The sequence below is a fragment of the Idiotropiscis lumnitzeri genome, chromosome 12 (assembly GCF_059441095.1).
Source record: "Idiotropiscis lumnitzeri isolate Australia: NSW breed Sydney's pygmy pipehorse chromosome 12, RoL_Ilum_1.0, whole genome shotgun sequence".
Taxonomy (NCBI): domain Eukaryota; kingdom Metazoa; phylum Chordata; class Actinopteri; order Syngnathiformes; family Syngnathidae; genus Idiotropiscis; species Idiotropiscis lumnitzeri.
Window position 1 is genome coordinate 12,239,036 of NC_142402.1, and position 12,735 is coordinate 12,251,770.

General features: G+C 39.2%; 1 long non-coding RNA gene across 1 annotated transcript; it reads right to left on the reverse strand.

Moving 5' to 3' along the window:
• Nucleotides 1-2,549: 2,549 nt before the first annotated feature.
• Nucleotides 2,550-8,561, reverse strand: LOC148325942 (uncharacterized). Its single transcript, XR_015846076.1, has 3 exons — nucleotides 8,285-8,561; nucleotides 4,987-5,094; nucleotides 2,550-2,837 (listed from the first exon to the last, which is right to left on the reverse strand). It is a non-coding gene; the product is annotated as an uncharacterized LOC148325942 (long non-coding RNA).
• Between the last annotated feature and the right edge of the window lie 4,174 nt (nucleotides 8,562-12,735).

A 12,735-nucleotide genomic window follows, 5' to 3' on the forward strand; every position in this document is an offset into this window, starting at 1 on the left:
AGTCTCCCCAGAAGCCACTTAGCCCATGTGCCACAAGTTCTGACAGCACAGAGATAATTGGTCTGTGGATTTACTGGGTAATACTTTGCTGTATACGTTCTCACATATGCAAGTGTGTATTTATGAGACATGCCGAGTCTCTGATGACGTGGCATTCCGCGTTGTTGCCCCCCGAGTGCCTGTTTTATGGTTTGGACTTTATTTCCTGCTATTACATGGTTGACGGATGTGACAGATTACATTACCTTCTTTTTTTTTTTTTTTTTTTGGAATGCAGGGACAAAATTCAGCCTGCTACTTTCTGCCAGTCATGGTAATGTTGTGGTTTATGTGTGCAGGTGTTAGTTTGAATATTTCATCCCAGAGGTGATATGATGGTAATGGCACCCCGAGAGTGGGCTTGCTTGGTTTCCGTTAAAAATAAATAAATAAATAAATAAATAAATAAAATACTACCATAATCCAACAGATAAACACCTTTTTCTGAAGAATACCGCCAGTGGAGTTTGTTATAGTATATATCGTCTAGCCTCAGCTAGAGTGAAGAATTTCAAACTAAATTCACCTTTTTGCATCCATCTCTCAGTTGTCAGAAATGAATGAATATTCCAAAACATAGAAATGCAATAAGAAATAAAGGTGTAAGTATTAGGCTTTACACGATCATTATTTTGGAACCGTTCAGCGAGTGACATTAAAAGAAGAACCGATCACTGACTAGATCAGAAGATAACACGATCTATCTAATCTATGTCAACAATTTATTTATTGTACAGTTGTTGAGCCCCGCTCGGCCCATGAATAGCCAAAAGTTGCAAACTATTGACACCCATTGAAGTTCACTGGGAAAAAATACTAAAAATTAAACCTTTAACATTCCCCCAAAAATTCTGATAAGCATTCAATACGGGGAAAATTAAAGGTTAGGGGGCGTATCCTGTAATTTACTCCTTCTACGATTTCAAATGTCTGCTTTGGGTTCTGCCCACTGTATTGTTATCCCTACTGGTTCATTCACAATTACAAAAAACGGAAAATATAATTTTGTTGAAAACTAGCGCTGATTTAGATCAGCTATTGCTCCATAGTGGTCTACTTGGTGGTCGACTAGAAGAGAAAAAAAAAAAATCATACCGATTTAATCAGGGCTGTCATGTCTTTATTTTACACCAGCTGTAATGAACACACTATTATTTTAAAGCCATTAAAAAATCTACTCCGAACTGTAAACGTTTGCAAATGAGCAGCTGCTGTTTTAAAAGCACATCAGGAGCAATCATAAAAATGACTCATAAATAGCTCTATCAGGGAAGACCTTCCTAAAAACAACAAGCACATGGAGAAACAATTTACATGAAGGAGCCTGCGAAGCCAGAGGCCTCGAACTACTGATGCAGATGCCAGATTGTTCTTCAGTACAACACTTTGAATGATTGACCGAAACCCTTAAGACACGTACACAATCACTAAGATCTCTCCAACTTCTTTCGAACAAATACCGTCTCTTTGATTTAACGTTTGAATGGATTCCATTTTCTCTTTTGTTTCTGTTTATTCAGAATGTCTCCATATGATTGCGCGTGTGAGAGAGAGCTCATTGATGAGGCCAATGCTCGGCCTCTGTTTGAAATATAAAACCACTCTCAGCTGTATGATATTACAGCAATAGAACAGCAATCAGCCGTTAATTGAATGTGGGTTATGACTTTTGTGTGATCTCGCTCAGCTGAGTTTGTTTCTCTCCCTCTCAGCCCCGCCCGACCCTCCTCCAGTGCTAATCTCCTCTCTTGTCTTCACAGTCCTCCCTTGTCTCATTATCACGTACCGTGTACCTTCTAATTGCAGTTTTGGCCCGGTGCTGACGAGCTGACACACCACTCTCATTATTATACCCTCCGGTGTCATTAAAAGGAATTATTTTGACATGACATTTTCAAATTTTAATTCTTAATCTCCTAAAAAAAACTGACAATATTTTTTTTATTTTTTAATAATAAAATAGACTAGCATAATGTGAAGAAATATAATATTATTATTAATAAAATAATCATAAATAAATAATTATCATTTTTGCCACAGTTTTTGCCTCACTTCAATAGACGTGCTGCACCTTCTGGAGAGTACGCCTTGGCCACCTGGGGGAAGTATCTCAGATCTCTTATCTTCAGTAATCCTTAGGAATATTAGTTGCTCTTCGCAGAGGATAAAGGATATATGCTGCAACTCCTAAAATATTGTCTGTCCGTATGTGTTGCTCCACCATTTTGTTGCTTAAAGGTTTATAACGCTGAGACACAGATGCAATTTGTTAGCCCATCGTTGGCGTTTTATCATCCAGCAACTGGACTTGGAGTTCTATGGTACTGAAAAGACACCTTTTAATTTCAGGTTATTTCTCCACTTATCGTACAATCCACTTATTTTTCATACCCACATTAGAACGACAACAACCTGCCTTTGATGCAACATTAAACGTTCATAAAATAAACCATTATCTTCTGATGAGCGATAGATTACAGCATTAACCAGACATTGTCAGTTCCAAGAAAAATTGCTCCAGGTTAGATTATCGTTAAACATGCCATGGAGACTGTTCCAGTCATATTCCATAATTAATGTCTTTACTGAGTCCTCATAAGGACTGTAAGTGTACTTTGGCCGCGTGTGTATTTCCAGTCTTTCATGGAATGGGAGACTATCTATCCAGCCTGACCTTTTCCTTAATCGCTTGGTTCGGTTCTCTCTGCTCATTTCAGGAACAGCAGCCTCGCTGAAATGACTGCAGACTCCCAATTGTCTCTGGCCAAACCTCACTTTACAAGTCACTGCTGACATCTCTGTGACACACACACACACACACACACACACACACACACACATTTAATCAGCTCGGCAACAACACCCATCAGGTGTGTGAGGCAATTTGGGAGTCAAGGTCATGTGATATATGAATATGTTAGTGTGGAGTAGAAATTTGCGATGATGTATCGAAACTTTTATGAATTTGCACTGGAAACATCACTCACGCCTTTGTTCCTCTCTGACCTAGAAAATGCGCGAGGAAGTGTAAAGGTAGTAAGTAAATGGGCCAAAGTTGTTTTGAGAGCAGTTTAGGAAAAAAAAAAAATGCACCTGAGGAGGCTTGACAAATGTAACGCAGGGCACAAATGCATTTTTCTTATGTCAATTGATCATATCTGCAATGATTTAAGTACGCGTGTATTAGAATGCATTGACAGATTTTTATTCGAAACAAATTTTACCTGGTCAGTGACATTTTTTTTTAGACTTTCTGGCGATTGTCACTGTGGTAATACGTCACATCAAAATGTTTTGATTGCCTCTGAATGTCTCGTTTAATCAAGTTTTTATTTCAGTATTTTGTCGTATTTCTAGGTGGTAATGTCTCTAAGGCAGATTTAGTACCTGCAAGCCATCAATTTCTATTTGCAGTTTTTGCATAGCTACAACCTTTCAACTCCTAATATTCAATTACATACCGACAGTACTCGGAATAAAAGGCATCGCCCCAAATTCTGAGAAACCTTCATCAATGACAAGATCGCAAACACCTTGATTAAACTTCAACTTCAACCTGAGGGACCAGCCCATTCTCTGGATCTTCTGGATCTTGGTTCTTTTCCTTGTCCGGGTTTGGAGATTCACACCAGAGGGATGGGCTTGAGCTTGTGAAGCCCTTTGACTCTCAGCCGCAACAAAATCCTTTTTACATTCTGTCACGCCTTCATCGAGTCGGTCACATCGGTCTCGACCGTCTTCTGGTACCATTGCATACAGAAGAACCATCAAAACAGCATAGTCCAGGTGTGCTCTAGGACATTGGACTTCCATCTTTATGAGCAGCATGTTTGCAGCGTGACGGATTGGATCCCGAAGGAGCCCTCGCACTCTTTCTTTGCGACATTTCAGTCGCAAGCTGCGGTGTCCATCTTAATGAAGTATTTTTCACCAGGCTCTTTTCTTCTCAGAACTTTGACCTCAAGTCCTACTTAAGTCTGTTTCTATTCTAATTTATTTAGTTGACCTGTGATATTATTTTCAGACTCTCCATTTTATGAAATAAAATGATCAAAACACACCAGACTTCTCACTGGTATTTGTATGTGAAATAGTCCAAAACAAAATTAATTGTGCACTGAGGGTGGAGGATAAAGCGGCTGTGATTAAAAGATTTAAATTTTTCCATCACTCAATTCCTTGAAACATTTCAATTGGGAAACAACGGCTGAATCTCATTTTTTAAACCGCGGCACGTAATTAGGAAAGTATTTCCTTAATAATGCTTTAAAGTATGTATGAGAAAATGAATAATCTCCTAATCCGCTGCAATCTTTCTGTGGTACTAAAAATCTGTGTTGTAAAACCAAAGTATTTGACAAGCAGGCAAAAAAACGCGAGGCGATTTAATATTGCAGCTGACTGTGAGCCAAACACGTCATGCGATCGGGTGCAACTAATGCGGTCACTTCAATGAGCTATAAAACAAAAGTAATTGTTGAGAATAATGAAATCCTTTGTCTCTCTCTCCACCACCCCCTCCTTGATTTTTAGGCCGCGCTTGCTTTACATCAATTTCGGGTTTAGTTTCAAGTATCAAATTGTTCCTCGTTCTGACCGTGTGATAATGAGCCGCTCATTCCTCAAAATTGCCCACCCAAGAGCCCAATCGCTAATCAGCTTGCTCCATATTAACCCCATTAGGCTGCACCTGTAGCTCGCCGCTGGCACTGATGCTGACGTCCACGCCAAGCTTGAGTGAGCTGTTGCTGATCATCAGCATAAATCACGAATCAAGTCTCAACACCCAAAAAAAAAACAAATGACATATACAAACGAGTGCCGGCCAAAATGAATGCAATTCACTTACGCTCTTGACACATTGAGTCGTTTCATGACCTTTAACTTGACTTTGAATACTAAAATATTGGTTTGGCTTCTGCCGGTGAGCGTGGAGATTCATCTTACCGACGTGGACTGTGTTTCTTGTCTCCTTTTCGTTCTGGCAGTCTAATTGTTGCGCGAGCATCCTCTGCATGGATTTAGTGTTGCGCTTGCCTTAATTTAATTGAAAAGCTGCAGAGAGGAAGGAGGAGGGGACAGGAGGGAGCGTATGAAAAACAGATAAATAAAAAGTGGAACCAATCTTTGTCGGTTGCGCTGGGCGGTAAAATGTCTGTGCGCGGTGAATAATGCATGTGGGAGATGGATAGGTTTGCTTGGTTAAAGCCCAGGACTGCCGGAGCTTCATTACCGAGATGTTTGTATGCTGATGCTGTGATTCCCGCTCCTTGGCTCTGACCGAATTGTGGCTGCAGCGGCGGCATCACCCCGAGCTATCTCATGCGTCCTTATTCATTTTCTCTCTTCTCTCCCTCTCCTTGTGTAAATTTTAATGGCTCAACCAACCAGCGCATCCTTTCCTTGCTGCTTTTACACTATGTAAATGAGTCGTATATCAATTGATTGCAAAGCCTAAAGACATATAGACGGAATGCTCTCCATGGTTAAAAACGCACAGCCAGCTAGTTTAAAAATATTCCATACTTATGTTATGCTACATATGTTCATGGTGCCTTGAGATATGACTTCAATTTGTTACTTAACCATGCTCAAAACAATCATATCCCAAATCATCTTTCCTCTTTGAAATGAACAGAAATTACATTAATCGGTTGCAGCCACCAAAAACATAACAGTTTTTTAATAATTTAATTTTCAATTCTAATAAGAAAATGACTCTTTAATATATTATATAAAAACTTACAGTATAATTAAATACAATTAAAAACAATTCATCCTTCCAGTGTGCTTGTGCATGAAGCCCACGTACGGATACAATCAGCTCCTCTCTCGGCTTCTCAGTACGACAATAATATTAGTCAATTTTCAGAATATTTTTCATGAATTGCGTCTCCTTTTGTTTTTAATGTGTGTATATACAGAGTTGGAAACTGTATGCTGCAGCAAATATGCTGTCTGGTAAGATCTCACTTTTTTTGAGTGAGAAGCATTTGGCTTATTGTCCCATTACTTTTGGAAAGGAGTTTTCCGCCCTTATACTGTCAAATGTCGTGGTCGCTGTTGGCTGCTGATTTCGGAAAATAGCCTCAGGGAAAATAACCAATCATGTAAAAAGGCCTTTATGGAAAGCCAGCAAATTAAAAGATGAGCTGAATTTAACGACAATAAAGGAAAAGCATGTATTGAACTTCAGCATGCCAGCATTGGCATCTGGTATTGTCTAGGACTATTTGAAACACTTCTTTTATTCAATTTTCGGAGGTCCTTGTGTATTAATCCTGTTTTTGTTTTTCCGTGAAATAGTACTTCACCAAAGGGACTGGTGCATATTTGTCAAAGAAAACCAAGTAAACAACCAACAAGCACTCTCTCTGGAGATTCTCGCAGTCTTTCTGTCGCTGTTGTTCTTGTCTGAACCCTCTCCCACCTTATTTACTTTACTAACATGACAAAACAAATGCAAATATCAAGTCACGCCCATTTCTGATCATTAAAAAGTTTCTTGTGTTGGTCCCAGATCAGATTTTGCTGTCAACATATACAAAGACGGCACGATTTGATTTCCCCAAAGCACGGGGTGTACGCCGTGCCGTCACATTAGCTTTTTGGTTTGACTTAAATGAAAGAATAAAAGAAGAAATGTCTTTCATGTTACGGCGACGGCATTTTGAAACGTGAAGCTCTAGGTGTGTTATTGTTGGAAGGCCAGGCCCGTGGCGCACAGCATGCGGTAATATATTCCATTTCATTATATCCACCCTCCAAGCCTCCTCTCATCAGTGGATCAGGGGTGTGCGGTCTCACGGGCACACGTAGATATAATTACTTTCGAACGCGAAGAGTACTGAGAGAAAGAGACGAAAAGACAGAGAAGCTGTAGGAATGAATAATGAACTTTAATTATGCTTTATGGCTACAATTATAGAATGAAAACAGAAAGTCAATAAGCAGAAACATTGTCTCATTTTCTCCAGTTGAGGTGGGCTACCCTGTGCCGCAGGCGAACCAAAATAAGAAAGCATCAAGGGGAAAGAAAGAAGGAGAGGGATGGTGTTTATCAGAGAAACAGTGCGCCTCTAAATGTTTTATTTATTTTTTATTTTTTTACTCTCATGCTGCCTTGTTCGGATTCTCCTCTTCACATCACTCATGGCAACCTTTGCAAATAGCAACGAGACAAATTGATTCCGTTTTGTACTTCCGTCACCTTGATTATTGTTCCGCGTTTACCCTAGTGTGTTATTTTTATTTTTTTTTGCAGGTGCGTGTGACGGAGCTAATTCGAAGCGCAATGGAGTGCGGCGTCAAACCCAACCTGACGTTTTGTTGACTCACTCTCCGAGCATCAGGAACGCTGGGATTAGAGCTCTGATTATCATATCCCACTGGCAACGCCGTGCATAAAAATGTAGATGCAAGCGTTCACATTTCTTCCGTCAAGGGCACATTAATTAAAAGGAGCAGTCTAATTAGTGTCATTAAGAAAGGGATAATAGAGAAAATTGTACACGGGACACTGTGCCAACCTGTCAATACTGTTTGCACTCACACTGTCCTTAAAAGAGCATTTTAATTTGTTTGGGAGGGATTAATTGTGTTGAATCAATACTTTACTGTCAACACTGTACACCTTTTCCTCCGCCCGTGTGCGCGACTTTTTTTTTTTTTGAGGAGCAAAGTGGACAAAACATGGTTGCCATGAGCAACAGGCCCTCACAGTTACCTAGAGATTGTGTTATTTTGTAAACCAGTGATGGCAGGACCCTCAAATACTTGTTCATGCTGCCAAAATCCTCTGCAGTAACAAATTCCAAGGTTGTTTCTACCAATTTTCCAGCAGTATCATCCTTTGACGTTGAATTTCTTTCTTTGAAGAGGGCTTGGTCCAGCTTTAATCATGTAAGGGAAGGAGGTTTGTCCATCGGAAGAACTTATATTTTTTTTTTGTGCGTCACAAAGAAATTCTGTTTTGTTTTGCCTTTTTCTCCTTGGGGGGAATTCTGGCATCTCAGTACACCTCAAATTGATTCACTTTGAGCTGATGAGTAATCGCTATTAAGAACAAACATACACTGAAACAAAAATGCCCCAAAATGTCTAATAAACTGCTTAGCAAAAGAAATAATTAAACGTTCCAGTTAGGGATGCACCGATACAGAGTAGTGGTGCTGATACTGAACTTTTAGGCTCTTAAAAAGGCTCCCATACCACGCACCGATACCACATGACCAGCCAGACTTACATTTCGAGTAGGAGTCACTGTCAGGTTGTGGCGATGTGGAGGTTGAGGAAGATGAGGAGGACCCAAAGAAAGCCGGGAATCGAGGCAGGGAAAACTTGAAGGGTAAAACAAAAGGCAAACAAGGAACTTGGGGAAAAAAAATAAAATATCAAAAAGTACAAAATAACAGTGACCAACAAAACACTTGACTAAGTTTAATTTAACTGGGTGAGATAGGTAGGAAGAAAAACGACCGTGGATACTAACATGGACATGTGACATATGACAAGAATGACTGACAAGGGCAACTGACACAGACAAGAAGTGAACGAAAACAGGGAACTAAATACAAACAAATTGACAAGACAACGAGGAACACCTGGACAAGACACAAAGGGTTGGAAGGAGCTGATTGGTTAACAACTTGGGTAGACAAACACAGGTGGACACAATGAACATGACGAGGCACACCAAACGCAGGGAAAAAACATCAAACTAAATACTAAACCAAAAACACGTCGGCTGTGGGGGGGATACTTTATATATATTCTTATCGCACGCAAATTGTCGTATTTGAACAAAACAGTAAGTGATTTAGGTGACGTCTCACTCAAAGCAGTTTTTTAATTCACCGAGTTTCGCAAGATAGTTTTTAAAAAAAAAATTTTTTTTACCTTTGACATTCTCCTCAGACATGCTGAACACGGCAGTTTTTTTTTTTTTACGGTGAAAGCAAGACATATGTGTCACAAACAGGCGCGCACACACTATGGCTTCAACCAAAATTTTGAAAGTCCCCATGCAGGTTAATGTGTAATAACACCTCTGCACACCCTGCCTTTCACTCCCCATTCTTACATGCAAAAAGGAAAAAAAACAATCCACGCTGCCACAATACACGCACATGATTTTATGCTGAAGGCTGCCACAACATGAATCAAGGGTGACAATAGCGTGCAGAGTGGAGCCCTGTGAATCCCATTTTCATCATTTACCTTAGGCTAAATGGATTTGAAACACTGCCGGATAGCTCACCCTTCACACCGGTTTGCCTACTTACATGTGAAAAATGGTTGAGTTACAACTTTGCCTTACATTTCCTGCCACTCGCCATCCAAATATCTACTCTCAGGTATAGGATTATGTGTCACATTAAAATGTAATTTTGCGCTATCAACCAAGCAGTATGATGTATTTCTTTGAAGTTAAATATTGTTTGGATTGCCCTTGCAATCACCTCAAAGTCTCCAACCATTGGTTTTACACCAATATTCAAACATCTTCTCACTTCCTCTAAATGCTTTTATGTATCGTGTTTATATTACCAACATCAACAGTCCACTCTGTTATGAGTCACTTGCTGTTCACACATTTTCATTGAAGCTACCTTCGCTGGATGACAGCATTCAAAGCCATTGACTGCCTGTGATGAGATTTTGAAACTTATTATGTAACGTTCCCTGCAAGGACATATTATCGGCAAGCAAGCTTTTTAGTGCCGCAAAATGTAGACGCCATTCACCTTAAATGTATTATTGAGCCATCATACTACCTATCGTACGCTGCCGAGTTTTGTTAACCCTCGCAGCATAAATTCCAAGCAATTTGCTTTGCGAGGCAAGACTTGAGCAAAAAAGAAAATTCAATGCATGTTCTTCTAATTTGGGTCATTGATCCTTTCAAATCAAACGGCCTCCATTTTGTATGAGATCACAGTTAACTGTCCTTCTCTCTTTTCCTCCTCTCTGTCTCCGAACCGCCTACCATCCTGTCTGACGGCAACATGTTGATCTATTATTGACAATCTAATGTGACTCGCTTGACGCCTCTCCTGTCAGCCCACTTTCCTCCGGTCTGCCCTAATTCACCAGCATGTCTCAGGAGACGTCACAAAGTACACAAACGCACTAAGGAACTATTAAATTTCATATATAGCGGTGAGAATATTACTTTTGGTCAACCCTTGATCAAATAGGGAAAATCAACAAATTATTTAGTGCTACGTTTCACATTTTTTTAACACAATTAATATTATGAACTCCGCTTATCATGTTAGTGTTGTATACGGTACTTTTGCGACCAGAAGGCGCACCGTATTAAAAGGCACCGTCTCAGTTATGGAAGCTATTTCTGTACTTAAAGCATACCTAACGCTCACCGTTTTTTGGGTATATAAGCAACGTGTCACCAGGAAATTCTCCCAGTCAGTCAAACGGAGCACTCATTGAAGTCACACAAAAACATTTGCAGATTTTGGAACGTTAAACATTTTAAGGTGGCCAAGGTGAGTTTCATCACATAGGTCGTCTTGGTTCTGGTAAGATTTGTACTTTTGAATTAATGAGACACCTCTCACACTTGTGCCTTGCATGTGCCCAGAAAGAATTTAATTGCATCCGTAACTGACACATCTGTTTTTAATGGGAGTTAATTAGCCTTTTGTAACCATTTTCAGATCTGAATCTTGTGTTGTGTATTGTAATGGAAATTGATTGATTGCCTGGGTTGCTGATAAAAAAAAAAAATAGAAAAAAATCCTGGGAAGGTGACCGTGAAAAAAAAAATATTTTATTAGATTGTATTTAATTTTATTACATTTTTATTAAATCACAATCTCAATATAAAGGGGGGACAAAAATCTCAATGAAACACACAAAATCATTTGACCCCACTTCATATTGCCCATTAAACAATCCAACCTATGTGATTGATAAAATTGTTCCTCATTAATTGATCAATTGTTGGGGCCATCGCCTCATTAGATAAATGGATGCATAGAATTATTTATTGAACCTTTTCATATCATTATAATGACAAGCATTTTGTTCCAGATATTCTTAAAAGTCAGGTTGACACATTTTTGTTCCAACAGAAACATTAAAGTAGAAACTTTTTAATTAGACGTAACGGTACTCATCACAAATATAACACTTATGCTATATTTACTTGTTATTTTGCTAGAATATACCCCTTTTTTTAATTGTCTATTTATTTGTCTGTTAGCATCAATGCTATTGAGTCTACTTCATGTTCTTGCCTCTTTAAGCCTGCATGTGTGTGCGTATGCATCTTTATTTAGCGCTCAGGGGACAGAAACACATTTAACTAAGCGCCACACACACACACATATTTACTAAGTCATGCATATGTATACCCACACAATTTCCGTGCGCCGGTAAAGCAGACTACGTCGTGTATCATAGAGTGATCCTTTTGAAGAGAAAACAGGAACATATTTGTTGTGCTGGGAGCAAAGGTTTGTTTGCCGCTGTCGCTCCACTGGCCCCTACGGGACCCTCGTACAAGCAGCTTGTTTTGAAGCCGTTCTTCAAATAAGCGCCTTCATCTACTTTTCCGTGCCACCAGATTGGCTCTAATATGGGTTCATTATGCAAAAAAGTTCAGCAGGTAACGCGGGAATTGGCATTCCGTCTGCTTCCTTAAGCACTGTCCGTATTACGGCGTGTTTATATTTCTTAAAAAAGTCAGCTTGACATACCTGATTCATATTTTATATATGATATAATATATGTGTGCATACATTCACGAGTCCATCCGAGTGTGTTTCCCCTGCGTTGACTCTTAATTGTTCTGTGCTTCTGAGAGTGTGTGTTCTGCTCCGTCCACAGCAATTGATCTGGAGAATAATGGTTGGTGGAGAGTCTCAGGTCTCTGAAACTCCTTGTAATTACCACAGGGACCTCTTGCAATGATGAGTGAGAAGCAAAGAAAGAGAGAGAGAGGTTGTGGTTATGGATGGAAAGTGATAGAGAGAAGAAGAAAATGACAGAGAGAGAGAAATAAAATGTGCACACACTCCAGTTTTAATGGAATCCTTGTTGTTTTTGTTCTTAAGAGATTTCCATGGACTAGCTGATCAACACAATTAAATCGTGATTGAAAATGCCGCTTTAGGTTCGTTGTGGTAATGATATGAAGCATTTTTAATGAAGCTTTTTCTTTTTTTTTTTTTTTTAATAACGGCGACTAAATAGGAGGACTGACATTCCAAATCACCTATTCTGAATTTCTATGGTAATGCTGGCATGTATGGACACCTCTCATGTTGACTGAGCTCTTGCAAATTATTATTATTTTTTTATTATTATTATTTTTTTTAATTAGAGCTACTCACTACGAGTGGATATTGGACTAAATGCACTGCACTTGATTGACAATTTGCAAAATAAACAAATTATCAGTTAATTGTTGTTTTGAATGGGATTTCTGCCGAGCTATGGGGCAAAATGAATCCAATAATTGGTACTCGGAGTTGGAGAAGTAGAAGAAATTGAAATCAATGAATACATTTTCAGTTCACTAATTTACTAATTGAAAATCGATTTTACAGAGGATAAAGCTGGCAGAAAAAGTGAAGTGGGACTGATGTCATCATTTTCCATACATTAATTGTAATTACGTATGATTACAATACAAGCATAACTACATCTGGGAACAACAGCATTTGAGTG